This window comes from Mobula birostris, chromosome 25, assembly GCF_030028105.1.
Source record: "Mobula birostris isolate sMobBir1 chromosome 25, sMobBir1.hap1, whole genome shotgun sequence".
Taxonomy (NCBI): domain Eukaryota; kingdom Metazoa; phylum Chordata; class Chondrichthyes; order Myliobatiformes; family Myliobatidae; genus Mobula; species Mobula birostris.
In genome coordinates this window covers 17,824,432-17,833,411 of record NC_092394.1, presented here as the reverse complement: position 1 = coordinate 17,833,411, position 8,980 = coordinate 17,824,432, and the positions used below count along the sequence as shown (strand labels likewise).

The following is an 8,980-nucleotide window of genomic DNA, read 5'->3' as shown; positions in this document are numbered from 1 at the left end:
TAATTTAAGGATTGATGTCAAGGCACAATAAATGAATGATCCAAGAGAAAGGCGTTTCCAGCTGTGAGCCCAACGAGCCCGGCTCTGGAGCTGCTGCTCGGTGGAAGGGGTTGAGTGGACTGTCCCTTTAAATCGCGCAACCCGAGTGCGCTCAGTGCCCGCTTTAAGAGGCTGCGGGGTGGAGCCGCGGCTTCTATTTCCTCCCGATCGGGTTCGGGGATCATCGCGGGCGAGTGTGCTCCGGAGAGGCTGCGGGAGAGAAGGTGGCAGGCGGGCTCGTTGAACCAGGCGTCCCCGCTGCGAGCAACGAGGGAGAGCGAGGACGAGGGCGAGATGGAGCCTCAGCGGAGCATGGTAGAGTCATTAGTGGGAGCCGGGCGGCGGGGAAAGAGGAAATAAAGGGGGAAGCCCTTTTCAATCCAATTATTTAACCTCTCTTTTTAAGTCTTTAAACACAGTGTGGCGACAATCGCTCTGAAACCATTGCCAGGTAAATAAGGTCACAGGTCCCTCTGAATGGACATTTCCTCGGGCTGTAGTTTTATTTTGGGCGAGGGGGCGAGGGTTGGTGTTGAACTAGTTGCCGGGGTGCTCTGGTGGCGATGTGGTCCACATTCTGTCTAGAGAACCGCTTTCAAACGCTGGTTACTGCGACACCCGGGGCAGTCGCTTGACTTCACCGAGTCTGTTTCTGTTTCAGCGCTGAGCTCCATTTCCAACGCTCTCCGCCGGGGGCCGGCCAAGCTGCGCCGCCGCTCCAACTTCAGCGGCTGTCTGTGTTGGAGGCAGACGGGAAAGTGTCTGCGTGTGCTCGGATCGATTAGCAGCCGTTCGCGCCCGAGGCGACACGGGGAACTTGCTAGAACCGACGCTGGGGAGCTGTGTGATTATTTTGAGGGAAGTGTTGCCAGGACGACACTTCCCGCCGACCTTCTTCCTTCATCTCAATTTGTGCCCATCCTCGGTGCCGTGAAACTACGGGGAAAGTGGGGGGGGGGGATTAAAAGTTTGATATAGTGTGATTTTTCTCCCCCCCCCCCAGCAGCGGCCCAGTTGGAGAGGGCACGGATGTAGTGGCCGAGAAATTGAAATCGTCTTCTTTCGGTTTAATTTTCCCCTCAATGTATATGTTTGCGTGGATGGAAACTGTCACACACGTGATAGGCTGAATGGCCTTTCTGATTCGATGTGGCTGCGCTTGCACACTTTCCCAGCTCCATTTGTGATTCTCAGGACTCCTGACACCATTTTCCCCCCTCTGGTGTGCATACACTTTCTGCGAATAACAGATCCAAAAATGGCAGCTGGAATTTAATGCAGGTGAGTCTGAGGTGTTGCTCTTCAGACGGACAGACCAGGGTATGACTTGTCTAGTGAATGTTGGGGTACTGAGGAGTGTGGGAGGACAAGGATATTTGAGAATACAGATCTAAAATTCCTTGAAAGTGTTATCACAGGTAGAACTGGTCCTAAAGAAAGCTTTTGGCATATTTGCCTTCATAAGTATAGAGTGTAGGAGTTGGGATGTTGTGCTGAAGTGGTATAAGATGTTGGTGAGGCCTAATTTGGAATACTGTTTTGATCACCCAAATACTGGAAAGATGTCAGTTAGATTGAGAAAACGTACAAGGATGTTGCCAGGATGTGAGGACCTGAGTTATAAGGAAAGTTTGAATAGGTTAGGATTTTATTTCCAAGAGCGTAGGAGAATGAGGGAGATTTGATAGGGGTGTACAAAATTATGAGGGGTATAGAAAGGGTAAATGCAAATAGGCTTTTTCTACTGAGGGTGGGTAAGGCTAGAACTAGAGGTCATGGGTTAAGTGTGAAAGGTGAAATGTTTAAGGGGAGCATGAGGGGAACTTCTTCACTCGGAGTGTGGTGAGTGTGGAATGAGCTGCCAGTGGAAGGGTATGGGTTCAATTTCAACACTTGAGGAAAAATTTGGATAGGTAGGGGTATGAAGGGTTGTCATCTGGTGTAGGTCGATGGGACTAGACATGGGTGGATGGGCTGAATGGCCTTTTTCTATGCTGGAGTGCTCTGACTCTATTTACAGCAGGAAGGAATTGTTGGTGCTACCTGAGGTTCCTGCATTTAGGTGGTGTTAGATTGTGTTGCTTCTCGGGGGTTAGATCTCAAAGGTCTTCCACCTGAAGTTACAGTCCTGAGAGAGTGTGTTCAGAGAGTCAAGCCATCATGTTGTCTGGTGGTACCAGTCCATAAGAAGTGACCCACAATCCATGCAGACTTGTGATCTGGTACTTTATTAAGCAATTTTAGCAGAATTTTTACCAGTGTGTTTAGAACATGAAGTAGCCATTGGAGTGGTTTTTTTTTGAGGCAATTGCATTATTCCTAAGTGTACATTAAGGAGGTAGACCACTGAGTGAAGAGAGGCTGGAGATGGGTTATGTGGAGCATGAACAAACCCTCCAGGCAATTCAAGCTCAACAGCACCATCGCTGCCTGGAGGGCAGAACTACACAGCCTAAAAAGGGAAGGCACCTGTAATAAATGGAATACAGTATAGAAACCAGAAATTTAGGAGTTGACAACAAATGTTAACAAAGCATGATGGCATTCTTTATAAATGTTTATTTAACTGTTGGTGGTTGTCCATCAATGAATATTGCCATTAACAGCTTATTCTAATATTCGTTGTGGCGTGTGTCCAAGTGGTTAGGATATTGGACTAGTGATCTGAAGGTCGTAGGTTTGAGCCACGGCCAAGCCAGCGTGTGTGTCCTTGAGCAAGCCACTTAACCACACAATGCTCCAGTCTACCCAGCTGAGAATGGGTACTGGCAAAAATACTGGGGGTTAACCTCGCGATAGATTGGCGTCCTATCTGGGGGGCGGGGGGGGGGGAGTCTCCTACTCTCAATCGCCTCACACCACAGAAACCAGCATAAGCACTGGCCTGATGGGCCACAAGGCTCGGGACAGACTTTAATAATCTAATATTCGTGGTTCTGCACATATCAAAGATTGGAGGTCCCACTCACTTCAGGAGCCTTTTCATTGTGGCTTTCCATCTTGTTCCAGGGACTACGCAGTCAACCCAACTCTACCTTGTTGGGGGGGGGGGGCGTGAAAGAGTCATCTGGCATGGAAATGGCCTCTTTGGCACAACTGGTCCATGTTGACCAAGATGGCCATTTGACCTAGTCCCATTTGCCAGTAATTGGCACTGAACCTTCTCAACCTTTCCAATCCATGTACCTGTGCAACTGTCTTTCAAAAGTTGTTAATGCCTGCCTCAACCACTTCCTCTGGCAACTTTTTGCCCGTAAAGTTATTTTAGAAAGTTGCCATTCAAGTTTCTCTTAAATCTCTCTCTTCTCTCCTTGAGTCTCTGCCCTCTAGTTTTTAGCTCTTTAATTTGGGTTGAATGCACTCTATTTCCAAATCTATATACCTCATGATTTCATACATCTCTGTAAGACCATTCATTCTCCTAAGCTCTGATAAATAAAGTCTCTCTTTATAAGTTGGTCTTTCAAGTCCTAGCATCATGCTTGACTGACAGCCACCAAAGTTCTGTCACTAAATGCAGCTGTGGCCATGTAGGAGTTAATAACCATTTGATGACTGAGGTACAGCTGTCCATTCATAAAATGTTAGGCTTGTTTTCATTGCTGTTTATTTCCCACTTTGAGATCAGGAGGTGGGTAATTCACTGCAGATTGCCTCCTTGCCTGTGGGAGGTGATTTGTGTGTAAATGGAATTGGATTCCGGGTGGGTGAGGTTCACTGTGAGAATACTCTGATTACCACCTTGGGTGATTATTCGAATTGTTTTTCTTTTCCTATTATCATTCACAATATAAATCAATTTCTCAAAATGGTTAACTGTGAAGGCAATTGGCATTCACCATCTTGAACAGCTGTTGTAGAATACTGATGAACACTCAAGCCACTATAGGGTTGGGAGTCTGGGCTGTTGACCCAATGATGATGGCATGGCAATAGTGTCCAAGTTGGAATGAAGAGAATTTGATGGCCGTTTCTCTCATGTTTGCTGTCTTTGCTCTTTTAAGCAGAGGTTGTAGTGTGGTTGATGCTTGCTGTCAGAACAGTGGTGCTGACTTCCTACTATGTCTTGTAGATAGTGGAAAGTCTTTGCAGCATCAGGTGGAGAGTTGTTTGCTGCAGAACACCCCTGCAGTCGTTCAGTTTAATGATGAGTTTGACTGGACCAGAAATGATTAAAAAAAAAAAAAAAAAAATTCCAAGCTGATAATTTGGCTGCATGTCAAGATGAGTTGGTTCAATTCTGATCTTTACTTGTGTAAGTAATTTGCCCATTATCAGTTTTCAATCAATATGCGTGCAAGTAGCTTCATTTTCTATGGAGGGAAATGGACAGTTGACGATTCTTCATCTAGTCCAGATTGAGAATCTTGACCAGAAAGGTTGGTTGTCTGTTTACTTCAATAGAAGCTTCTTGACCCACAAAATTTCAACAGCAGTTTTTTCTCCAGATTCCAGCATCTGTGGTCTCTTGTCTCTAATTTCATTTTTCTAATTTTTTTTGTGAATGGGACTGACACTTAACTTCTTGACCTTGTCATGGAAGGTGTTGAAGCAGCTGAAGATGGTTGGACCCAAGATACTGAGGTGCAAAGTATCAAGTGAAAATTGGATATCATCAACTCTCCATGGCATCCAGCCCATCATAGCTCCAGCCAGTGCTTGAAATTTCTTCTAGTTTTCACTGATTCCAATCTTCCTTGTCTTGATGTCCTTTGCTATCAAATGCTGTCTTTCTCCTCACCCTCCTGGGGTTCTTCTCTTTGGGCCACAGGTGCAATGAAGCCAGGTACTGAGTTGTTGTGTAGAAGCCAAGTGTCAGTGACCAGATTGTTGGTGAGTCATTGTTGCCTGACAGTTACTGTTCCCAACATGTTCCATCGCTTTATTGAAGATAGAATTGGTTGAAGATGTGATAGCTGGCGTGTTTTCTCCTGGATTTTGTGAACAGGATGCAGTTGGACCCCTGAGTAGCTACACTGAACATGCATGACCAGACATGCAGCTAGCTCTGGAACACAAGTAACATAGTAGTGTCGTGGTTAGCACAACACTATCACAACACCAGCGACCTGGGTTCAATTCTGCTGCTGGTCTGTACGGAGTTTGTATGTTCTTTCTGTGATGTCATGGGTTTCCTCCAAGTGCTCTGGTTTCCTCTCACATTCCAAAGATGTGGATTAATTGGTCACGTGGGTGTAATTGGGTAGTGTGGGCCCGGTGGGCTGGAGAGGCCTGTTACTGTGCTGTATCTCTAAGTAATTTTCAGGTCAACGTCAGAAATGAAGTAAGGGCTTATTTCACTTGGGTTAATGTATCCACCTTGATCTCAAATGCAGCAACGGCAAGACGAAGGATCTTGTTCTTTTAAAACGAAATTGATCACCTAATCATTGAATTGAATTTGCCTATTTATTACTCTGTTCTGTACCTATGCTTAATGAGCATTTCTCTGGATGTTACTGACGTCTGTCGAGCCACGTTTGAGATTACAACTTAATCTTTCAATTAACTTCCCTCACCTCAAAACTGAGCTGATTCCACAACTTATGAACTCACTTTCAAGAACTGTCTGTCATTTTAATTGATTATTTTTATTCTTCTATAAGTGCCTGTGAGAAAATGAACCTCAGGCTAGTATATGGTGACATATACGTACTTTGATAATAAATTTGCTTTGACCTTTGACCAGGTGCGGAAGATCATTGTAGGGCTCGAGCACAGTGCAGACAGGCCCCCCCTATTAGAAGGACTCGTGCTACCCACCCAAGTGAGTTATTACTCTGCTCTATGAAAAGAGCACCAAATTCTCATGAAAGCAACTGGAATGATGTGGCCTGGTCCCTCTTCTGCCATGATCTATCTGACTGGTTGGGAATAATTAACAAGGAATCTTTTGAAGCAGTGGATTGGGATATCCAGATCCCAGCTCTTGTTTTGCTATCAGAGATTGACGTGCATTTCTGACAGCAAGCTAGGGGGAAGCTGACGTGCAACACAGTTACACCGTGACAGGAAGTAACTGTGTTGTTACAGGAAGTGTATCCATATTCAATTTAATGGAAAAATGTCAAAACTCCTTGTTCTCTAGTAAGGAAAGACACTTTATGCACGTTTCAGTTGAAAGCAAGCCTCAGTCTTTCACTTGGGTATTGCTGGATTCCAATGATTTTGCAATCCAAGGATTCTGAAGTTAAGAATGAGGCAAAAGACTTGCTACTTACAATCATTTTATTAAGCATTACAAGAACAAAGGAAACACGGGGAGAGGCATGGTGAGAGTCAAAGAGGGAGAGGAGCAGTGAAAGAGCAAAGGAAGAGAGCCTGGGGGGTGGGGAGGGGGGAAGAGGGCAAACAAAAGTGGTCTGGTGTCCTTGTACCAGACCACTGATTCCTTTTGAAATTCCCACAGATAACAGTTGCCAATTAAATATCCTGACCCAAGTAACGTGACACGTACCACTGAAACCAAGAAGTTTTCAGAAAAGTAAAGAGGGCTCTGTAACCACTGAGAAACTCACTGAACAATCACACGCATACAAGTGATTATATTAAAAACGCAACCATGCTAAACTACAAGAAAAATAACAATTGTATAGCCCAAATGCCACAGTATTTACCTAGGTTTCTGTGTGCAGATATTAACACTTGGTACCTTAAGACCTTAAGGTTTGAGTGCTACTGACGGTTCGGAGCTACCCGTGGAGATTTTTAACATCTTTTGCTTGTGCCAGTTTACAAATATTATATCAGTCTGGGTATGTTGCGTGTGGAGAGGCAATTGAAAGGCTTCTTTCTGGCTTGTAAATTTGTGATTTTTATAATTCATTTCTAAATCTTTTTCATATTCTAGATATGAAAGCAACCAGATTTTCTTAAAAGATATCCTCCATTATAAAATGTTCACTGACATTGACCGGAGCATCTTTTTTGGTGGTTCTGAGGCAGATTGACCCATCCTACATCACTCTAACAAGTACACTTGCTTAAACTTTATATTTAAAAATACTATTGACTATGACACTCTGGATTTTGGAATCATAGAAATTATGACACAAGCACACTGGGCCTTCTGTGCTGCTGGATCCTGTTTCATTTTCATGTGCAGCTCTGTTTGTGTTGCCTTTGCTGAAGGGAGCTTGGTTAATAACATGGCCTGGTTCCGTTCAGAATAATGGAAAAGTGGGCGGTTATTACAGGTTCCTGGACACCTGCTGGTGAGTAAGGTTTTGTCTTTCTTTCACTGGAGAGCAGGGTTTTCTTTGGTTGTTCTCTCCTTTCTGCTGTCATGGTGACTAATTTCCAACCTGCAATGTTCCACACCTCACCAATGTGATATCGTTAGTCCAGTTAAGTGGTGTTAGTGATATTGTCATTGTATGTTCAGTGACAAGCGTGTCTCACACACTGTTCATACAGATCAAATCGGTGCACTGAGCTGGAAGAAAGTACAGTAATAACGTGTCAAAGCCACAGAAAGTGCAGGTAAACAATAAGGTGCAGGATCATAACGAGGTGGATTGTGAGGTCAAGAGGCCATCTTATCGTACAAGAGGGCCACCCAAGAGTCTGATTACAGCGGGGTAGACATGGTCCTTCAGCCTGGTTGGTACATGCTTTCAGGTTATTGGATGTTTTATCTGATGGGTGGTGGCCCCAGGGTGGGTGGGGTCTTTAGTTATGCTGGCTGCTTTTCACTGAGGCAGAGCAAAGTATAGATGAGGTGGTGCATACTTTTGATAGTAATAATTATGTCCAGAATCTATTTTGAAATTTCTTTGAAGAAAGGGCAAGTGGTTTAGTCATGAGGAATTTTTCTACAGTGCTACGGAATTTTGATATGTCATTTGTTTGATATAGTTGCAGGTGGCCTTGGTCAATTTTAATTAGGAACAAACCTTTCCAAACTGGGCACGGCCAGCAGGTTCCATTGGTGGTGCTCTGTTCTTGTGACACTTGTACATCGGGGAGGGCGGATAACAGTGCACACAGCACTCGTTTCATGGCTTTTCAAATCCACCGAAGTGAGAGCGTGTGTTCTATGGCGGGATTGGGGGGGGGGGGGTGGCCTCTGGTTTTAGCTGTTTGAGAAGCAATATGTGATCTCTGTTGCTGAAGGATTCACAGTCCCTGTGGAGAGGAACAGGCATTTAGTGTTCGTTACACTTGCAGACAGCTAAGCTACTTGCGCGGTGAATGAATTGGGCAGAATGTGTGAGATGTTGTTCATGGCCAGTGACATTATACTACAGCTATGGTGCGGCATGTTCATTGTAACCAAGCACATAATGAACTAGATGGCTGTCTGCATTTTTTTTGCTGTGTCTGTTTTATCAAACAAGGTTAGATGTGCTGATCAATGAAAGGTATGCTAAATTTTGATCCTGGTATAGCAGTGCAATCTCGAGTTGAGTATGTTGTTCTTCTAGGGGATTGACTCTTGGTTCTTCAGGTGTCTGTAGAGGTCGATCTGGGATCCACATATTCTGGTGCAGTGTGGGCAAGACTAAGTGGTGACTGTGGTTAGTCGCTGGGCCTTTTAATCCCAGATTTGTTTCTTGGACAGATTAAGCTGTTCCTTTACTTGAGTGTGTGACGCTCTTAATGGATAACTGCAGGATTTGGGTTGCTGTGATACTCACGTGCTACATTCTAAACTTGAAAGCTGTTTCTAAAGAGCCTGAGTTGGTTTTTATTTTGGCTTCCTAATCCTATTGGCTAATGGAGGTCAATACCAATTGAATGGTGGGGTGGGGAGGGACTACTGAGGGGGTATTTGCCTCTTCTGGAATTGGTCTGATGCCTTGTTTCTACCGGACTAACCTGTCGATGTGTTGCAGTGAGATGAAAGGGGCTTTGTGGTTTGGATCAGTTTGAGTATTCCCCTAAATCAGGCATATACTTTGAAGTTTGATATATGCAAATTCTTTTCAGTATAACACAC

General features: G+C 44.5%; 1 protein-coding gene across 2 annotated transcripts in view; it reads left to right on the top strand.

Moving 5' to 3' along the window:
* Positions 1-209: 209 nt before the first annotated feature.
* Positions 210-8,980, top strand: part of dusp14 (dual specificity phosphatase 14) — a 34,154-nt gene continuing 25,383 nt past the window's right edge. The window contains exon 1 of one of the 2 annotated variants that reach the window (XM_072243795.1): positions 210-354. The gene's annotated coding sequence lies outside the window, so the exon portion shown is untranslated. Of the gene's footprint in view, positions 355-1,057; positions 1,321-8,980 lie in introns of those variants that run through there. The other variant, XM_072243796.1, reaches the window with a different exon arrangement.